Source organism: Pleurodeles waltl, chromosome 2_2, assembly GCF_031143425.1.
Source record: "Pleurodeles waltl isolate 20211129_DDA chromosome 2_2, aPleWal1.hap1.20221129, whole genome shotgun sequence".
Lineage (NCBI taxonomy): Eukaryota > Metazoa > Chordata > Amphibia > Caudata > Salamandridae > Pleurodeles > Pleurodeles waltl.
Genome location: NC_090439.1, coordinates 36,804,808 through 36,827,446, shown reverse-complemented (window position 1 = coordinate 36,827,446; position 22,639 = coordinate 36,804,808).

Sequence of the window (22,639 nt, the reverse complement as noted above, 5' to 3'; positions counted from 1 at the left end):
TATTGAATGAGTTTCCTTTAAATACTGATTTGCCTTTTTTGCAATGAGATCTGCTCCCTGTCAGTCCCATTTACTTATACATTTAATGGATTAGGAAAACGTTTGGTGATAGACTGTATAATAATATTAAACAGACATGACCCAAGGGTGAGAAATTGTATAACCCACCTCATTGCATATGGGAAACATCACTTACATCACGGTGAATGCAACGGAATGCATTTACCACGATGCATTTAGAACGCATATGCGTTTACTACGCATACCTTTACAACGAATTTCATTGTAAAGGCATGAATAGTAAAGGTGTATGCATGGTAAAGGTTTTAAAGGTAAGTACAGGTAAGTATTAAGTAAGTTGAATGAGATATATATTTATAGATAGATAGATAGATAGATAGATAGATAGATAGATAGATAGATAGATAGATAGATAGATAGATAGATAGATAGATAGATAGATATATGGGCCTTTTTAGATTTTAGGGTGGGCATGGGTTTTGGGGTGGTAAGGTAATTTTTAGGGTTTAGGGTAGGTAGGGATTTTGGGTGGAAATGTGTGTTTGTGTGTGTATATATATATATATATATATATATATATATATATCACATATACAAATGTCCCGGAATGCAGGTGCTCAGCACAGCGGTCCTGGACGGGCTCCGAGACGCCCCAAATACCTCCAACGCTCCCTTAACATAACAGGAGAACCAGGACACCTCCGATGTGAAAGACCAATTTATTTCAGCAAAAACATCCAACGCGTTTCGGCAACAGCCTATATATATATATATATATATATATATATATATATATATATATATATATAGATAGATATAAAATGTATATTATACTTACCTCTAGTTTTTACCATGCATATGCCTTCTTTACCAACTATGCCTTTACTGCGAAATTTCATGGTAAAGACATTTGTGGTAAAAGCATATGTATTGTAATAACATTTCGTGGTAAGTGCATGCGTGGTAATGACCATGCATTGTACTTATCGCATTGTAAAGGCATGCTTTGTAAGTGCATGCGTTGCTCCATCATACATCCATTGCATATATCAACCATTATCCTTTAAGCATCGAATTGGATCTTTTGTCCAATGATGGTATAGCCCAGGTGGTACAGCAAAATTTCTGTATGGTGAGTGATATGGAAATCACAAGGCAAAATGGCTGTAAATGCTAGCATGGGTGGGAAGGCCCTGAGCCCTGATTTTATCCCTATAGATTTATTTAAAGCTGATACCAGCCTTTGGGGACCTCTGCTTACTCAAGTGTTAAATGTCTGCTGTAAAATTGGCTCAAATCTTCAAAAAGGGGGATAAGCATAGTCCAATTTACTACTGGGCAATCTACTTATTAGATTCCATGGTGAAAGTGGCAGAACATATCGTATTGGAGAGATTGCAGAATTGGGCCCAGGAGGTTAACGTGCTATCTGACGTACAGTATGGGTTTCGCGAAGAGGTTGTGACCATTGAGCAGTGCCTTAACCTAAAGATGCTGGTTGAGAAGTATTGTATCATCAAACAAGGCAGATTATATTTGGCCTTTGTTGATTTGTCAGCCACGTTTGACTGCGTAATCCACAGTAAATTGTGGATTATAATGAAGAACCTTACGGTGGATCCAGCAATCATAGACTTCATCAGGCAAATGTATGAGGGTAGTAGGGCCAAAATCCAGTATGGATTACAGGGTGAGTGTACCCTGTCATTTAGAATAGAGGTGGCCCCCTTTCTTTTCTCCTGTACATTAACATTAACATTCTGGGCAGCACGTTAAGCGTTGAATGTAAAAATCTGCCCCAAATAGGACACCACCCTATTCCCGTCCTGCTTTACGCAGAAGATGCCATGCTTAGTGCACGTATACCTTTAGCACTCCAGTAGCTACTTACACATTTTGCAACTTATATAGAGGAGCTAGGATTATTAGTCAATCTGAGCAAGACTTTCGCAATGAGGTGTGGAAAGGCATTACCAAACTCTCATAGTCCTATGATAAATGGAATCAAAATTGATTATGTTAAGTCGTTCTCATACCTGGGGGTTATGTTTGACCTCAATGGGTCTTGGTTACCGGCTATCAAGACAAGAGGGCTACACTTCCAGAGAGCTATTTCAGCATTGCGTAGTTTTGCAAGTAAGCTTCGGAAAAAAAAACTAGGAAATTATTGACAGGATACAAAGCTAAATGTGTGTCTACTGTCTTGTATCGGGCAGGCCTGTGGGGTCATGCAAACAGCGAACCTTTGCAGATTGCCGAAAATGCTTTTTTGAAATACCTCCTTTCTCTACCACCTGGCAGCTCAGCCTTCGTTTATCATGCTGACTTAGGGGTTTCTTTTATCTCAAGTTTAGTTAAGAACCAGTCGATTCTGCTGTGGTATAGGATATGGCACTCTGAGCATACCAAACTGAATCAGGACATCATTGTTGATTGCCTTAGCTCCACCCAAGCAGGAAGACTATGGTGGTTACAATATGTAAAGAACATACTGTTCGATGTGGGGCACCAAGATTATTTTCTCAGACCTGCAATGCTAAAGTTAGTCTCAAAGAAAACCCTGAAGCAGGAATGTTTGAACCACCTGGAAGAGCTGAGGTTATCTGTTGAGCTGCTCAAACCTAGTGTGGTAAAAAATCAGTTGATTTTTAACTCATTCGGCAAGCAAGTGTATCGCACAGAAGTAAGTAATGATCAGCATAGATTTCTATTGACCAGGTTTAGATTGGACATTTTTCATACCTTGGTGAGCTTCCCAACTATGAACGACTGGTCGCGACCCTTGGAAAGATGCCCGTATGATGATGTGTCTAATGAAAATACCTTACATCTGATTATTTTTTGTAACTTGTACAACTCACAAAGAAAGAGACTTTTATTGCCGTTGTTGAAAGTTATGAATTTGGCCCAGTGTTGTCCAGCTTTTATATTCTTACAATCTTTGATGACTATATATGTTTGTAATGTTATGTCCAAATCTTTATGGGCCCTTGTCAGACATAGAAAGTCGTCTCTTTTTCAGTAGAACAGGAGTCAGTCTTCATCTTAGCCGTATACATTTTTATGAATTGATTTTATGCTGTGCTTTTATGATTTTAACAAAAATCGAATAAAGCTGATGTTCAATTTGACTGGCATGATTTAGTAAAGGAGAAGACATATGCCTAGGTTTTTGAGGAATAAGAACAAATTAAAGAAAAGGGAGAAATTAGGGGAAGTTTGAGAGAATGCCAAAGGTGAGAAGGAGTAGAAGGAAGAGCACCTAGAGGGCACCAAATCTGCATGAGGACAAAAGCTGAATGATATTGTGAGAAGTCAGGAAAGTTAATCCCACTATTTACTTTCAGGATTCTTGAGTTAAGACAAAATTTATTAAAAGGCATTAATTCAGATTTGTCTATTTTGAGTCAGTAACCAGAAACCAAAGAGTAACAAGACAGAAGTCGAATGAACTCAGGGATAGAGGCGGAAGGGTCAGAAATATAAAGTAAAATGTCAACAACATAAGCAGTAAATTTAATGTTTAACTGTTTATGAGTATAGCCAATAAGAGCTTGAGATCTACATAGGGACTCTAAGAGTGCTTCCAAAGTAGGGATGAAGAGTAGTGGTGATAGGGGGCAGCCCTGTATGGTGCCTCTAGTGAGGGGGAAATATGAAGACTGGAGACTGTTTGTGAAGATTGAAGTGGAGAGGAAAGAGAAAAGAGTATTTTAACATAATACAAAAATTTATGGCCAAAGCTGTGCCACTTAAGAGCTCTAAAAAGGACATAGCAGTGGACACAGTTAGAAAGCCTTTTCCATGTCCAAGGTGACTGCAGCCAAGGGTGATTTGCTTTTGGAAGCTCCATAAATAACATTTAAAAATGTGTGGGAATTATCAGAGATGTTTCAGCCCTTAACAAAACCAGACTGTTCAATTCCGACTAAAGAAGGGATTAAGTCATTAGCCCAGTGAGCCAATATTTCTGAGAAAATGTTGCAATTTGTGTTGATAAGGGAAAGTGGTCTATAATTTTTGCATTCAGTCAAATCGTTATCTTTCTTATGAATTAGACAGACCAAGGCTTCCATAAAAGAGCCAACCTTGGTATTAGTAGATAAAATATGTTGAAAGAATGATAGCATTTGAGGAACCAAAAGAGTGCATTCTGGGTCTGGTGCTCTGTCTTTTGGAAGTTTACACATGGCCAAACATATTACAGCATGAGAAATATCTGCTTCTATTGGGGGCAAATCAACCTGTGGGGCTTGTAGCTTTGGAATCATATTAAAGAAGGAATTCAGGAAATCCTAAGTAGACAAAGTTTCCTAGGGTGTAAATATTAGAGTACAATTCTTGAAGACAAGTCATAATTTCCTGATTTTTGAATAATGTATTACCTGAAGCATCATGTAGACCTCTATCCTAGATCTCTGTTTTTTAAACTTTTCAATAGTTGGCAAGCATCTTACCTGCTTTATTAGTGGTGGAATAGTACTTTGCATTGATGTTTATAAGGGCGTTACTAGCATTGGCAAAGGAAGATCTGTTAAAATCAAATTTGACTTGGATGAGTTGGTCAAAACTATCTTTGTGAGACGAGGAGTGGTATGCGTGTTAAAATGTTCTACTATGCTGTTAAGAAGGAGCAGAGGCCTGGCTGTCACCTTTTTCTTGCTGGATACGAAGTTAATGATACAGCCTCTTGCAGTAGCTTTGAAAGAGTCCCAAACATTGTGAAACTTGAGGTCTGGACTGATATCTTCATGAAAAAAACAGTAATACATTTTTCAAATCCCATGACAAACTGCTAATCTTGTAACAACGACCTATTGAAACGCCAAACGCTAGAGCTAGTGGAAGATTGGGTGAGCGCTAAATCAATTATCACATGGGCATGGTCTGAGACAATTATGGGATCTTGTTCAGTGTGTATAAGATGCTGTGTGAAATTCTTAGACAGAAAAATATAATCTATTCGAGAGGAGGAGTGATCAGTAGGAGAAAAAAAGAAGCATTCTAAAAAATTGCGATTAGAAAGACATCAAGCATCAACTAATCCTCTGTATGTGATTGCTCTGTGAAAGGCATTTTGCATTTTGTTGGGGATATATTTGAAGGCAGATTTTCTGTCTAAAAAGGGATCCATGACTTGGCTGCAGTCACCATCAAAAACGAAGTTTGCATGCATTACTGAAATTATTTGGGTGAGAGCGAATCCGAGAAATTAGTTTCCATCCCAGCAGGCTCATAAACACTAAAAAAGGAGTAGGGGCAACCATAGATGGTAGCGAGAAGAAAAATAATCACACCATTTTTATGTTGAACAGCAGCCGAACAATAAACAGAACCAACCTATTGGTTTTTCAACATATTAATGTCTTTTTCGAGGAGATACGTTTCGAGGACATGATAAGACAATTTAGAAAGGTGAGTGAGAACTCTCTGTCTCTTGATGGGGCTTCTAAGGCCCTTGGCATTCCAAGAAGCAATTCTAAAACTATTCAAAAGGATTCATGTTAAGCATTATCTAAAGAAAAAGAGTTGCCTCATTTGAATAAAGGGAAAACATCACTTCATAACTGTAAACCATCCAATGAAAACAAATAGAATATAAAAACATAAAATAGGAAAAGAAAAGGGGATTGCAGTAATAAATAAAAAAGGAAAGGAAGGGCACAAGTCCAAAAGCGACTCACAGGACGAGAAGCAAGGGAAAGATGACAAAGGTTCGGAAGGACTAGCATCATCGAGGCAAAATGAGAGAAACAGTATAAGTAGTCAATTAAGCACAGAGAAACATCATGAGCGATAAACAGACCAGGAAACATAGGGGGTCATTCCGACCCTGCGAATGGAGGAAGCACCGCCAACAGGCTGGCGGTGCTTCCCTGCCCATTCTGACCGCAGCGGTAAAGCCGCAGTCAGAAAACCGAGTCCGGCGGTTTCCCGCCGGTTTTCCCCCAGCTGGGCAAATCCGCCAGGGCAGCGCTGCAAGCAGCGCGGCCCAGGGGATTCTGCCCCCCTTCCCGCCAGCCTGTTTCTGGCGGTTTACACCGCCAGGAAGAGGCTGGTGGGAACAGGTGTCCTGGGGCCCCTGGGGGCCCCTGCACTGCCCATGCCACTGGCATGGGCAGTGCAGGGGCCCCCTAACAGAGCCCCAGCCTGCTTTTCACTGTCTGCCTAGCAGACAGTGAAAAGCGCGACGGGTGCAACTGCACCCATCGCACACCTGCAACACCGCCGGCTCCATTCGGAGCCGGCTTCAATGTTTCAGGCCCCCTTCCCGCTGGGCCGGCGGGCGCTAACATTGTTAGCGCCCGCTGTCCCAGTGGGAAGGTCGGAATGCCGCCAGCGGTCTTTTGACCACATGGCGGCAGATTGGAGGTTCCCGCATGGCGGGCGGCAACCGCCGCCCGCCAATGTAGGAATGAGGGCCATAGTCCTGAAATGGAAAGGTAAAGAGAAAAGAGGACAGAGAAGAAAGAAAAAGAAGGAAACAGATATTAAAGTGGGATGCTGCAATAAAAAATACAAATAAACCATGAAAGAAACTAAGATCTTACGCATTTTGGAGGAGGAGCTTGGGGTGATTGTCCGATAAAAGGAAGACTAGACAACATGCAGATAACAAAGAGTAAAAAGGTGCTAATGGCAACAAACAAAGGACCTGGAGGGAAGAAAAAGAGGAAAAAAAAACCTCTGAAGTAAGAATAATATATTACCGCAAGAAAAAGAAACCATTCACGAATTAAAACAGAATTAGAAGGAGTTAGAACATAAATATAACTCAGGAGCCACCAGTGTCCATTGATTCTCTCTTATGGAGATGAATAAATTCATTAAGTAGTGCAGGGGAGTTGAAAGAAGTGGTTGTGGCATTGTAGGTAACTTTGAAAATGCATAGATGAAGAATATTATATACTGTGTTCTTAGCATGTAGTTAGGGGCACATATTCAAGAATGTTTTGCGAAAAGAGGATGTAGTTGAGGAAACGTCTTGTGAAAGAAAAATCCTGTAACCAGACCAAATCAACTGTTTTCATTGCATGTAAGCTTCTAGAACCTGCATCAAATCTATATATTGGAGAAAGAGAATAATTATTCCTCTATGTTTAGTATTAGAATTGGTAGTGAAAGACCTAAGTCCAAGACAATGGGCTCTTTGAATGTTTAGCGGTGAACTGCTGGAAGGACCAACTAACTTTGGTACGTTTGTCTGTAGAAAAGCAATTATTTCACCTCCTTCCAGCTCCACCAGAAAACATTAACGCAAAGATTGTTACACCTGTTTTGATTTTCTGAATCTTCAGTTTGTGTTTTGAGGGATATGATTTCCTGAGCCATGTTTACTTTTGAGGTGATGTTGTGAGACTCTGCAAATTGTAGTTCAATGTCCGATACCCTAGACTCAAGAGAGGACCATTTTTCTTCAGGATGTTGAAGAGAGAGTAGAGGCTGTTTCCACCATGACGGGTTTCAACATTTTTGATTCATCCAGTAAGTCCTCCAAAGAAATTGGGGGAGATTTCAAAGGAGAGGCTTGGTCTTTTTTGAGTCATTTGTTACCTCCACCAGTATTCTCCTTGTCTCATTTGTTACCTCTGCCAGTATTCTCCTTGTGTGAAACAGAAGCAACGCTTGTGAGAGAACCAGTTTTGGAGAAAATATATTACTGCCCTCTGCCATTTTGAAAGTGAAATAGTCAGTAAAGAAACAAAGCACAACTAACAGTGAGGAGGCATGAGAAAAAACCCACCAATGTCTAAACTGACTGTTCATAACTGCAAAAGATAAGCCAGCAATAATAGAGAAGATATTGTAATACGCGCTATCCAAATGTATAGGTGATGAAAAGAAGAACTGAAGAGAACAATGAGAAAATCCCTAGGAGGTAAAATTAAAGCAGACCTGAATTTGTAGCAGTAAGATGGGCAGGCAAGAACCAGGTATGCATTTAAAGCAGGAGCAACCACAATGCACACATGTTGGCACTTATAATCCTGTCAGTGGCAAAATCAGCAGGAAACACGCCGGCCATGCGTAGTGTGATAGAAAACATGGAGCTGATTACTTGAAGGCAGGTGAGTGAAACTTCAATAAACACTCACCACCAGAGTCCGCTGCCCTTCAGCTATCCTCCGCTAACATTTACAGAGGCCAAATGTAACTCTGGTTGAGAGAAGACGAAAGAATCTGGACCGGGGAGCCGGAGCTCTTCCAGGCATCCAAGCCACAAATCTATGCTTAATCTTAAAGCCATTGTTAGAAACGGGGTCTTTGTTTGACAGTCAGGTTACTCCCTGTCCAAGCAAGGACCTTCACTCTAGTAAGGGCACACTCGGTTCACCCCAGCTTGCTCCCTGGTAGCTTGGCATGAGCAGACAGGCTTAATCCATCGAAAATGTGTAAAGTATTTGTACCAACACACATAGAAATACAGAGAAAACACTACAAAATGACTCAACATTAGGTTATAAAAACAGATAATATTTATCTAAGCAAAACAGGACCAAAATGACAAAAATCCAACATACACAAGCCAAGGTATGAATTTTTTAAAAAGATTAAACTTCAATATAGTGCTTAGAAACACAAATGCCTCAAATTGGTGATATCACGGCATCGTGGTGGATTTGTTCCCAACAATCCGACGCTAATGGCACCGGTCACAGAGTCACACAGACCCCCTGGTACAGTACCTTGTGAAAAATGAGCAAATAAGCCGGTGCATGGAGTCGGGGATCGCAGCGTCGCTGAGTCCCATGCGGCACTGGTTGTAGTGCTGCGGAGTGAAGTAAGCGAAGGCGTCACAAAGAGGTGTTGGGTCCCTGCTGAGGAGCGGTGCAGGTGAGGCGGTGGCGGTGCGAAGCGCTGGATCCATGCACTTCGGACAGAGTTGATATCTGGCTGTCACAGCATGGTGCAACAAAGTCGGATGTCACAGACGTCAGTGACGTCAGTGACACAGCACTTCGGGATTCACGAAGTCGAAGACTTTGGCGGGGCCACTGCGACATCAGGCTTGCGGGGTCATCACACTCCAGCGAGGACCATGGCTTCAGGTGAAGGCGGCATTACGGAACCCAGCAGCAGCATCAGTCTGAGCTTGTCCAAAGTTGGTATACTTGAGTTTTCTTGATTTTCCACCACCTTCTCCTTTCAAGCGCCCAGGTGTTGGCAGAGGAAGTCTTTCATGGCCCTGAGAGTTCAAGCTCAGTCTGAGCCCTTGGAGATTCCTCTCAAGTAGGAATATACCACAAAGCCCAATCTTTGTCCCTTTTGAAGGCAGATGCAGCAACTGCAGGATAGCCCAACGAAACACAGTCACAGGCAGGGGCGGCACTTCTCCTTGGTGCCCATTCAGGTGTAAGTGACCACTCCTCCCTCCGCTCTAGCCCAGATGGCTCAGCAAGATATGCAGGCTACACCCCAGCTCCCTTTGTGTCACTGTCTAGAGGAGATTCACAAACAGCCCAACTGTCAGTCTACCCCAGATAGAAAATCCACAAACAGGCAGAGTCACAGAACGGTTTAAGAAAGAAAATGCCTACTTTCTAAAAAGTAATGGAAAAGGGGTATGGCCTGTAAAATAGCAAGGCTAGGCCAATCAAACTACACAAAAGAAACAAGAGCCAACACTGTAATTGACTTGGAAAAAAATATTATTTACAATGAGAAGGCAAAACCAATTACCACTCCCTGGTATTAATACATGATATTTATCCAGAACAATTGTAATTGAATAACATTTATCACACACAAAAAAACACATACAAACGCAAGCAATTACCTCATACAAAAAAAGTTTTTGGGCACTGCACACATTACATACGTCAAAAACATATGACAATATACAAATTGAAAAACACAAATTGACACAAAAAAACAACCTAAAATTCAGGTGGTTCTGCACCAATTTGAAAGAGAGGGAACTCAGAGCCTCATTCATTCAAAAACAATGTATGGCTCCTCCTTAAAGAGCAGAAAGGAGTTGAGGTGCTTATTATAAGTCTTTGTGGTAGCTTAAACAGGAATGATGTGCAATACAAGACAATGCTTTGAATCCTCCCTGAAGGCCATATCTTCTTTAAAAGCTCTCACCGCTGCTCCCTCTTATTGACACATTTCGAACCCACTGGATTCAAGGGTTCTCTTCAGGACACAGAACACCAAAACTCAACTGGTCAGAAGGAACTGCCATTTTATGAATTGCTTACCACCAAAGCAGGGGTCTCACAATTCAAGTAGAGAAACACTCCTCTACTTGCTGCACTGATGTATAAATTACTTTATTGCTTGTCTTCTGACCTTGCTTTGTGTTCATAGGACCAGCAACCTTCTAGTCGGTATGATGGCCAAATCAAAGAGGGCAAGAGTTTTTCCCAGTGTGTACCCTGTTGCTGATTTGGAGTCACACACATTAACTATGTGAGCCAGATGTAAGTTTGACCAACATTTATAGATCAGAAAAGCTAATTGTCTAATTGACTTTGGTGTCAATAGAGAACCCCATGTCATGCTATAAATCATCAAGCAAATACCCTAAGACTAGCAGGTGAACCCTGCAAAATGTCTTCATGCCTTAGATGTGGGGGGAAGCTGAACCCCTCAGTCAATGTCTGGAAGAGGCTGAACAAGCTGGCACAGTGGAAGTTGTCCAAATCTTCCCCAGTCAATCAGGAGGAGTGTAAATCTCTGTTAGGTAGTTCTCTGGGCTGTTCTCTTTGATGCTGAGACAGCACAGGAGATGGCTTATGTGGTATTAGAAAGAGTTCAGAAATGCATTGAGGTTAAGACTGATAAGATGCTGGCAGTGGGGGCTAATGAATCTTTGAGAACCTCTGCAAGAGCCCAGTGGCACAAATGCCAAAGCAGGGGCTAACAGACATCTGCCGCTGTGTGAATTGTAAAAGTCTCAATGTGACCACTATAATTGACATATACCACTTTCCTTGACATAATAATGCACTGATAATTTGAGGTGTCTCATGTTATTGGTACCTTTTAATTAATATGTGCGTATTAGCAGACTGCTTGGGCCCTTAGTTCTATGAAGAAAATTGCAATTTCTATCCAGGAAGCCCTGTTCCAATCCATAAGGAAGGCTGGATCTCTATCCCAAAAGTAATTTACCTATTTAGGGTCAGAGACTAGGGAAACACTTCCACATCTTGATGCCCTCTGTATATATATATATGTAGACATATATATATGACATAATTTAAGAATTTAAAACGCCAGAACTAAAGACAGGTCCAAAAGTTGTTTAATAGCTCACATCAATGGCAAGGCGTTTCAACCATTACGGTCTTCTTCATTGCCAAATTGTTTTACAGATGCCCCATAGAAAATACACTATCAGGTTTAATAAACATGGAAGAAATATAACTACCAAAAAATTACTACACAAATCCTACATATTTCTTCACATGAGCGACAAATCACATATATTGCAAAATCAGAAATACAATTCAAGAATGTTTTGATCTTAACTTCTTTACCCCTGGGTAATGTATATGTTTTGCAGTTTGCATTTTTCTTGCAAGCATCACATTTGGCATACTTATAAAAGCCCTGTTGGCTATCTAAAAAGGTCTCCCTTCTCTTATTCGAGTAACTGTGTACCAACATATCCTGTAGGGAAGTGTTCTTCCTGTATGTGATTTTTGGGTAGGTACTTCAAATTCTTCCAATTATTCTAGCAGTTCTTATTAAATGCCAATATTGTTTCAAAATTTTCCCCACTTGATCCGAATAAGCATTGTATGTAGTGATGCATCTCACAGTATTTTCATTTTCTTTTCTACTTTTGGGAACTAGTAAGGTTTCTCTTTTCACCTTTCCTACCTTTTGGCAGGCATCCCGAATCACTTCCATTGGGTATCCCCTAAATTTAAATCTTCCTCCCATATTGATCTGTTCCTGCTGGAAACTCTGAGACGAGCTACAATTCCTTTTAGCTCTAAGTAATTCCCCATAAGGAATACTCCTGCACCCGTAGCCGTTTACCGATTCCGGTTGGTGAGACCAAGAAGAAAGGCAGGAACTGTGTTTAAATCACATATATATATATATATATATATATATATATATATATATATATTTACTAGACAACATAGGTGGTTTCAGTGGCACCTGGGTGGATCAGTTTAGTACATATAGGCCCTCATTATGACATTGGCGGTAAATCCCACTTACGGCCACGCTGACTGGTGCCAACATACCGCCGCTGCAGCGGACATCCGCTCACATTATTATGACACACACACACCAATCCATCACTATTCAGCCATAGACACAAGTCCGCCACACCAAAGGTTAGTGATAAACTGGCGGTATCAAAACCCACACTGTTACGCCAACAGAACTACACCCACCACATTATGACCCACGAATCACCACAGCATACATTCAATGGCGGGAAACCATTGGCGGTACATACCGTTGCATTCAAAATACACACACAAAAAAAAACAGCACCATATTGGACAATTCAAACTACACACACCTGACACCCATACACACACCACACCCACACACCCACACCACTATTAAACACACACACACAGTACCCACAACCCTTTATGACTACAAACCATTGGCACAAGACAGACACCACGACCACAGACATGACCAGAGCCACACACCAACTACACCTATACACCACCCATGTACCTTACATCACACACCCCAACACATCACCCTACACACCCTCACCCACACTACTCACACAACACCCATGGCACCACAGAGACACCCCAGATTCTCAGAGGAGAAGCTAAGGGTCATGGTGGAGGAAATCATCAGGGTGAGCCACAGCTATTTGGAGCACAGATGCACCAGATATCCATTGCTAAGAATATGGAGCTATGGCAGAGGATCATGGACAGGGTCAACGCCGTGGGACAGCACCCCAGAACAAGGGATGACATCAGGAAGAGGTAGAATGATCTATGGGGGAAGGTACGTTCCATTGCAGCAAGACACCAACTTGGTGTAAAGAGGACTGGTGGTGGCCCCCACCTCCACCACAACTAACACCATGGGAGGAGCAAGTCTTGGCAATCATGCATCCTGAAGGCCTTTCAGGAGTAGCAGGAGGACTGGACTCTGGTACGTCAACTCTCTATTACTATCACCCCCCTACCTGCATGCCATCACATACCCTCACCCTCACTCCCATCACTCCACCACCTCCCACACACCCTACCATCACATATCACCAATCCCAATGCCAAGCCCTGCATGCACACCCAATGCATGGACACCACTCACAGCCCTACACACATATCACTAAAGCATGCACACTAGAGAGAATAAGCTAGCCAACCATATACCAACTCACACAAGTGAATATTGCCAGGGCAAATACAACCAAAGAGGCCAACCCACGGATGTACAATATGTCACACACAGAAACAATAACAATGCACTCACATCCCCACAGGTACCCCAGCTAATGTCAGCAGAGAAGAGGTGCCAGCAATATCCAGTCCTCTGACAGAAGAGGCCCACAGTGATGACAGCGACTCTGGTCGCCTGGATCTAGATGACCAACCTGGCTCATCAGGGACCTCTGGACAGCCGGTTACCCAGCCAGTCACACACCACCATAAAGCCTCCCCACCTCAGGAAACACCACCACAGCTCCCACCCAGCATACCCATACCTCTGTCCCCATCAGTGTGTCCAGCACTACAGGGTCCCCAGGGCACACCTCACCCACAAGACAATCACGGACCTAGGGTCAGTGGCAGTGGGCACACTGTTCAGGGGACAGAGGCGCAGAAAAAAAGGGAAACTTGGAGGAGTGCTGTGCACCAGGGGGAGGACAGGCCCAGGGAACGGTTATATGTTGAAACAACTAGTGCTTCAACCACCCATGCCTGAACAATGAGGTCAGAACAACAACCTCATTGTTATCACTAATGCCTTTACCACGAATGCCTTAACAACAATTTTTTGTTGTAAAAGTATTCCTGGTAAAGGCATTAGTGATCAGCATGCATGGTTCCAGCATGATCCCCCCACCCCCAAAAATGACTGCGACCCCCCCCACCCCCACAACTACCCGAACCCCAACCCCCAAAATTACCACAACCACAACCCCCTCCCCTAAAATCTAAAGCACCCCAACCCCCAACCCACCCCTAAAACCTAAACCTTGACTCCCCCTCCCCCGCCCCTAAACCCTAATCACCCTGAGCCCCCAGCCCACCCCCAAAACCAAAAAATACCCAGAGTCCCCACCCCCACCCCTAAAAGCTAAAGCACCCCAAACCCCCAAACCACCCCTAAAACCTAAACCCTGACCCCCTCCTCACCCCTAAACCCTAATCACCCCGAGCCCCCCACCCCACCCCCAAAATCTAAAAATACCCAGAGTCCCCAACCCGCCCCTAAAACCTAAAGCACCTCCACCCCCAAAAATGACTGCGACCCCACCACCCCCACAACTACCCGAACCCCAACCCCCAAAATTACCACAACCACAACCCCCTCCCCTAAAACCTAAAGCACCCCAAACCCCCAACCCACCCCTAAAACCTAAACCCTGACCGCCCCTCCCCACCCCTAAACCCTAATCACCCCGAGACCCCACCCCACCCCCAAAAAACAGCCCCAGACCAAGCCCAACTTACTGCCTCCTTGATCGCGTCAACTCCCTTCTTCTGTGCCTTAACCACGCATGTACGTGGTTCACACATGTGTGGTTAAGGCCCTAAAACAAGGAAGCGTTGTTTCCCTTTCGTTTTACACAACTTCGTGGTTCACGACTCATTGTTCCGGGCCTTTCCCCCTGGGAACCGACTCTCCAGGAGACACTCACTGAGATCCTGGGAGCATACCAACATTTCCAGGATACGCTGGGCCAGATCCTGGACAACGTGCAGGAGAAGAGGCGGCTGCAGGAGGGACAGCACCAGGGGATCAGGGAGAACTTGCAGGCCCTTAACACCACCCTGGTCTCCATTGCAGGGGTGCTGGCAGACATGGCCAACATTATGAGCTTCCACTGGCCAGACATCTGAACTGCCTTCCACCTCCGCTGCCGCTAGTGGACAGGAGGACCCACCACAGGACCAACAGGCCACCAGCACCCCTCCCCCTGCAGATGGTGAACCACCCTACAAATGTTCCCTACGATCCAGACAGAAGCCAGAGACTATTGCCAAGACCCCCGCCAGAAAATGAGACTCTCCTGTCATCCTTGTGTCCCACTCTGTCACCCTGTCCACCTTGTAGTGCCATTGCTGCCCTTCCTATGTCCCCTTGAACAATGCACATGTGCACCAAATAGACTGGAACTATACCCTGGACTTTTCTCCATCATCATCCCAGCCCAATGCACTTGCCCCTCTACTCCTTAGCACTTAAATAAAAACCCTTTGAAAAAGTACAAGTATGGAGTATGTCAAATTATTTAAGTATGTATTTGTTTAACCAGGTTCAGATATTGCATTTCAAATGTACAGTAATGTTCACATTGGAAGGCCTGTAGTCGGCTGCAGTGATCACACCATGAGCGATAGTGGGACACCAACATCTGCAAAATGAGTTACCAAAAGGGTACAGTGAGTGGGCATAGAAGTGGGAAAAACAGCATGGCAGTGACAAAGATAAACAAGAAAATGTCAATGAAAGATGAAGTAATACTGTCCTACCTGTGTGTCATTGGAAGTATGTCTGATCAATGCAGTTCTGTTGTCCTCATCTTCATCCTCTGCTTCCTCATCCTCACTGTCCACAGGGTCCACTGCTGCCACACAGCCATCTCCAGCCTCCTCCTTCTGCAGCAAAGACACATGGCGTCTTAAGGCAAGATTGTGCAACATGCAGCATGCCACGATGATCTTGCAGACTTTCTTGGGTGAGTAGCTCAGGGATCCACCTGTTAGATGGATGTACCTTCAGGAGGCTAAAGGTACGTCCTATTATCCTTCTTGTATACCTATGTGCCTCATTGTAACTTTCTTTTGCCCTTGTCCTGAGATTCCTCATAGGTGTCAGTAGCTATGGTAGGTTGGGGTAACTTGAGTCACCTCAAATATGGTGGGACAACATTTAGCCACACACCATCCCATATGGCTAACACCATACCCATACACCAACGTTCATTGGGTTAGAACCAGGGCTCACCTATAAGCAACACCCTCTGCCTCTGTAGTATGGCCATCACCTTTGGGATGCTGCTATTCCTCAGGATAAAGGTATCTTGCACAGACCCAGAATACTTAGCATTGACACAGGAGATGTACTGGTCCACTAGGCACACCATCTGGACATTCATGGAATGAAAACTCTTTCGATTTCTGAACACCTATTCATTTTGCCGGGGATGGTTAACAAATGCAATATGTGTTCCATCAATTGCCCAATTATGTTGGGGATATGTCCCATTGTATAAAAGTCAACCTTCACTGTGGCCAAATCCTCCACCTGGGGGAAAACAATGTAGCTGCACATGTGTTTAATCAGGGCAGACAACGCTCTGGTCAGCACTATTGAGAACATTGGCTGTGACATTCCTGCTGCCAAGCCCACTGTCACTTGGAAAGAATCAGTTGCTAGGAAATGGAGCACTGATAGAACTTGCACAAGAGGGGGGATCCCAGTGGGGTGACGGATAGCAGATATCAGGTCAGGCTCCAATTGGGTACACAGCTCTGTTATTGTGGCCCTGTCAAGTCTATAGGTGAGGATAATGTGCCTGTCCTCCATTGTAGCTAAGTCCACCAGGGGTCTGAACACGGGAGCATGTCGCCATCTCCTATTCATCCGCAGCGGTTGTAATCTAAGGGACAAAAAAGTGAGGAGCCGGTCACAAACTGTACATAGTAGCCACAACAGTACAATGCACGATGTTACTTTGAAATGGTTAAGTGGCATTTGTCCTGAATGCCAAATTGTGAACTGTGACACAGTTATAACCCAGGGCCTGTCCCCCCCCCCTGAAATGGCATCCGCCTGTCCTTTGTGGAGGGAAAGGTAGTGCTGCTGTGACCTGTGTCTGGGACCTTCCATGGCGCGTGTGACTGGGGAAAGGTCCCCTGCCTCACCTCAGAGGAGTTGGAGAGACTGGTGAATGGGGTCCTACCCTAGTACCGACTGCTGTATGGGCCTCCAGACCAACAGGTGAGTACACTGTGAGCATGATGCATGGGGCATGAATGCACTGGAGTGGTGTGTGTGAAGGCCTCCTGTAGGAGGGGTTGGTGGATGGGCCCTGGGTAGCATGCAACTTGTGTGCAGGGTCCTGTGTGTGCAAATGGCGATGTGAAGGGGTAATGTGGGCCATAAGTATAACAGGCTGGACGGTCTGACTAATAGCTTTCCCGTGTGTATTTCTCTGCAGGTCAGCACCCATCAAAAGAAGGGTATATGGCGTGTGATCACCAAGGACGTGTGGATCCTGGGGGTCTATGGCAGGCGGAGCACTCACTGTCGCAAATGGTGGGAGGACCTGAGGTGCTGGGAATGGAAGACGGCAGAGGCCCAGCTGGGGATGGCCTCCCAACGAGGAAGGGGTGCACGTCAAACCCTGACCCCACTGATGGCCTGCATGCTGGCAGCGGCTTATCCGGAGCTGGATGGGCTCTTGAGGGCATCAATGCAGCCACAAGGGGGTGAGTACAGTGCCCATCATAACAACTTATGCCTGGTGGGGTGGTATCCGGTTGGTGGATGTTTGTCTATGGGTGCCCCTACGACAGGCCTGATATTACAGAGTAGGTCCCATGCTGGGCAGGGTTCAGATGTGATATTCCTCCTACCTAGCTTGTAGGGATCCACAACTGGGCAGGGCTGTGTGGGTTCCAGGGATGCTGCAATTGATGGTGTGTGTCCTTCACCATGCCCTGGTGGCTAGCATTGGTACTAGTAGTGAATTGCATAGTGCGTAGGCCTGTTCCCTGAGTGTGAGGGTGGTATGTATGCCAACTGTGGTGTTGGTGCAGGCATCGACCAGGTGTATTCTTTGTCTCTTCCCCCCTTTTTGTTTTCTCATCTTGTCATTATGTGCATTCGCATTTTCTGGTGGAGGAGCACAGGCACCGGCAACAGAGGGAGCTGCATCCCACAGGGCGCAGAGTCCGCCGACAGTGAGGGCACCAGTGGGACGGAGGGCGAGCGAAGCACCACAGCGGAGACTGGAGGGAACAGTTCGGACACAGACACCACCTCTGATGGGAGCTCCCTGGTGGTGACAGACACTTCTGTGACCACCCCAGCTACAGGTACAGCCGACACCCCCATACCAGCACTGCCCTCCCAGCAGCCCTTCATTGAGTTGCCCATGCCCACTCACCCAGGAAGGTGGGCATCTCCTTCGCCCCAGGCACCTCAGGCCCTGTCCCAGTAAGCCCTGCTGCCCTGAGTGAGGAGGCTATTGACCTCCTTCGATTCATCTCTGTTAGTCAGTCAACCATTGTGAATGCCATCCATGGGCTGGCAGCCCAAATGCAACAGACTAATGCATTTCTGGAGGGCATTTACACTGGCTTGGCGGCCCAACAAAGATCAATCCAGGCTCTGGCCTCCACTCTGATGGCATCCATTGTCCCTGTTTCGACCCTCCAACTTCCTCTTCCCAATCCCATTCCCCTCAACCCCAACCTATCCCAAGCACACAGGTAGACGAGCATGCACACAGGACAACACACAGGAGTGACACAGGCAAACACAAGCACCCCACTTCATCCCACAGACACTCACACAAACACCATCCAGTTGCAGACATACCAACATCCACTGACTCCAAGGTGTGCCCCTCCTCCTCCACCTCCCTCCAAGTTGTGTCTACACCCACACCTGCATGCACCACACCATCATCCACTACCAGCATCACCACCACACCTAGCAGAACTCAAACCTCACTTGCAGACACCACTACAACAGCCATGCACATGTCCCCTGTGTCCTCTCCCACAGTGTCTGTCACCCCCCCTTCCAAGGTACACAAACGCAAGCACTCAGACACCCAACAACCATCCACCTCACAACAGTATCCAGCCCATGCACCTGCACCCAAACACAGCAGACAGACACCTCCCACAACTACTCCCTCTTCCTCCACTCCCAAACCTTCCCCCTCTTCCCGTCCCAGTGTCTCTAAGCAGGTTTTCCTCCCCACCATTGACCTCTTCCCTATGCCTCGCTCCGTCTTTCCCGTCTGGCCAGGGTGGCAAAAACCCAGGCAAGCACCTCAGCCACCCAGTCCACAGTCCCAGTAGTGTCCACATTCACTCGTGGTGGTAAAGTTTCTAGGGCACCAGGCAGCCTCAAGGAAGGAGTGCCATCCCCAAGTGCTGCCTGTCAGGGCAAGGAGCCTGCCCCAAGTGCTGCAAAGAAGAGTGAGGAGCAATCCCCAGATGCTGCCAGGAAGGGCAAGGGATCTGAACCAGCAGGCAGGAAGGACAAAGGGCCTGGTACTGGGACTCAGTTGGAGCCCTCACCACCAACCATGGTAGTGCAGCCATCCGAGCCTGCAGGGGATGGGCAGGAGCTTCCACCCACAACTGCCAGCAGCAGCAGCACCTCCACCAGCAGTGGGCAGCCATCCATTGCTGCAGGGGATGGGCAGGAGCCTCCCCACACCAGCAGCAGCAGCACCACCACCTCCATTGGGCAGCCGTCTGAGGCTACAGGGGATGGGCTGTAGCTTCCACCCACAACCGCCACCAGCAGCAGCAACATCACCACCACAAGCAGTGGGCACCCGTCCGAGGCTGCAGGGGATGGGCAGGAGCCTCCCCCCACCAGCAGCTGCATCACCTCCACTTCCATTGGGCAGCCGTCCGAGGCTGCAGGGGATGGGCTAGAGCTTCCCCCACAACTGCCACAAGCAGCAGCACCACTACCACCACTGAGCAGCTGTCACCGCCGGCAGACGGTCTGTAGACCTGCCTCCATGGACTGTTATACGGCCTGCCCCCTGCAAATCCTGTGGGTATGACACCCACCTGAGAGACTGTGACCTTGCACTCCCCAGGATCAAAAGCACAGGGCATGATGCCCTCTCCAGAACTAGTGGGTATGGCACCCACTCACCCCATCCTCACCAGGATCAGAAGCACAGGGCACAATGCCCCCTCCAGAACCAGTGGGTATGACACCCACTTACCCCATCCTCTCCAGGATCAGAAGCACATGGCAAGATGCCCCCTCCACGACCAGTGGCTATGCCACCCACTCACCACCACATTCTCCCCAGGATCAGAAGCACAGGGCATGTTGCCCCCTCCAGAGCATCTTGGCTAGTCACCCACTTGAGAGACTGTGGCCTTGCACTCCCCAGGACCAAGCACAGGGCATGTTGTCCCCTCCAGAGCCAGTAGGCAAGTCACCCGCTTGAGCGACTGTGGCCCTGCACTCCCCAGGACCAAGCACAGGGCATGTTGCCACCTCCAGAGCCAGTGGGCAAGTCACCCACTTGAGAAACACTGGCCTTGAACTCCCCAGGACAGAGCAATGGGCATGTTGCCCCCTCTAAAGCCAGTGGGCAAATCACCTACTTGAGAGACTGTGGCCTTGTACTCCCCAGGACAGAGCAATGGGCAGTACCAGTGGATTTGTTCCATCTGCCGGCTGAGGTGCCACCCCATTGCCCATCCCCCTGAGGTGCATGCCTATTTTCCAACTGATGCCCCTGCGGTGTGCTCTCCATGTTGGTGTAGGAGACAGGTGGGGCCTTGGACTTTGTCATGTGGCCCAGTGGCCCACGCACATTGAGTTCTGGGCAGTGTCTCTTGAACTGTACATATGTATATACTTTTTGATTGAATATTTGTATTTTGACCGAATTTATATTATTACACTCACTTTCATCTATTCGTGTTGTCCTTGCATTATTCCTGAGGGGTGCGGGGTCAATATGTTTTCTTACTGCATCTGATTGTGTGTATGGTGTTGGGGGTGAGGGTGAGGGTGTGTGTATGGTGCATGTGTTCATCACTCTCTTTTTTATCCCCCCTCCCCTGTGTGCTAGGTGGCTGTACTCACTGTGGTCGTCTTCGCCGTCATTGGTGTTCGTGGTGGAACAGGACGAAAAATATCATGGGGAAGATTTGTAGCTCGAGCTCCATGGCATCGTGGTTGTTCCCTGTGTCTCCAAAGGTGAGTTCTTTCCCTTCTAAGGTCTGTTTCCACCAGGCTTTTGATGTCGTTGGTACCACCCCAGAAAAGGTGGAGGTTTCAGGGGTCATAATGTGGTGGGAGGAACATTACCTTCCGCCTGGCTGTAGGCAGCTACTGCCTTGGTGCCTGTTGTTTCCACCCTGGCGGTCGGTGTGGTAAAGTGGCTGTCTATCTGAGATCTTTCCGCCATGGTCCTAATTTGGTGGTAGTTACCGCCAGCCTGTTGGTGGTATTACTGCCACTTTATCACCAACCGAAAGAGTTGTAATGAGGGCCTATATGTTTAGGAGTGCAGTGGCCACATCCAGGGATAATTCCTACTAGCCCTAACTTCTAAATTATGCCCAATCAACTGGGGCAACTCGGGGCTCCGTTGTCTTTATTCCAAACTTTATGTACATTGGTTTACAGTGCATTGGATTCCATATAGCACTGCTGTTGTTAGGCTTACCCTAAGCTGAGGTCCAACACTTGAATAGCATATGGGCAAGCTGAATTGAGTTTGACTTATCCCAGAGTGTGCTCTTTTTCACACACATTTGTCCCCAAGGATCAGAAGAAGTCTGCCCCCTTTGAGATGAAGGTGAGTTCTTCTCAATGTGGAAACACTGACTTGGAGTCACTAAGACTCAGATCACCTGATATCTGCATATTAGGGCATAGACACTGCCTAACTACTTTGGCATATGCTTTATCTATGCAGACCTCCTCTTTCACTACCCAAAATGTGCGAAACATGGTATGTGTAGAGCTAGTGTTTTCATTGTGTGTCTGCTCCTGCCACTTTTCAGTGTTTGTGTTTGTGTGTGTGTGTTTGGGATATGAAATTTCTTGTGATGTGTTTTTTGTGATTCTGTGTGTAGAGTAGTAGTAGATGTCAGACAGGTCATAGATTTTTATAATTCTTCAATCATTTTCATGTTTGTAATTTCCTATATATTGTTAGAACTATACTTATAGTTGTGGTAAAAGGAAGACCATGGTCTTACCAGAGACCACTTAGGTTAAGGGAAAAAGTAGTGTTCTATGCACTTTCTATCAGGGTGTTGTTAGATGCCATTCTCAGTCTAAGTCAGGAAGTCCTTGATTCGCTTTAGTCCAGAGACTGTGCCCACAAATGTAGTCGAGTGCGGAGTGTGAAAGGCAGAGGTGTAATTTCAAAATCCAGCACCACAGAAATTGGCTTCTTTTTCATTTTTTGAAGGAATGCAAAGAGTTCCTAGGCAGCAGCAGGAACTAACCTTATAAACATGTCTGTCAAAGATAGTCCCCACATACTTAGAGGATGTTTGAGTTTCCCAATCCAAGATGCAATACAGTGTTTTCCTGTTATAGCAGTTCCTTTCTGAAGCATTTATAAAGGAGTAATTTTAACCGTAAGATACTCTGCAACATATCATGATCTCTGTGTTTTCTTTGAAATGTTTACTTTTTTGGCACCTGATTTTTGTTTCATCAATTTCTATTGTTTTATTTTGGACTGTTCTTCTGTTTT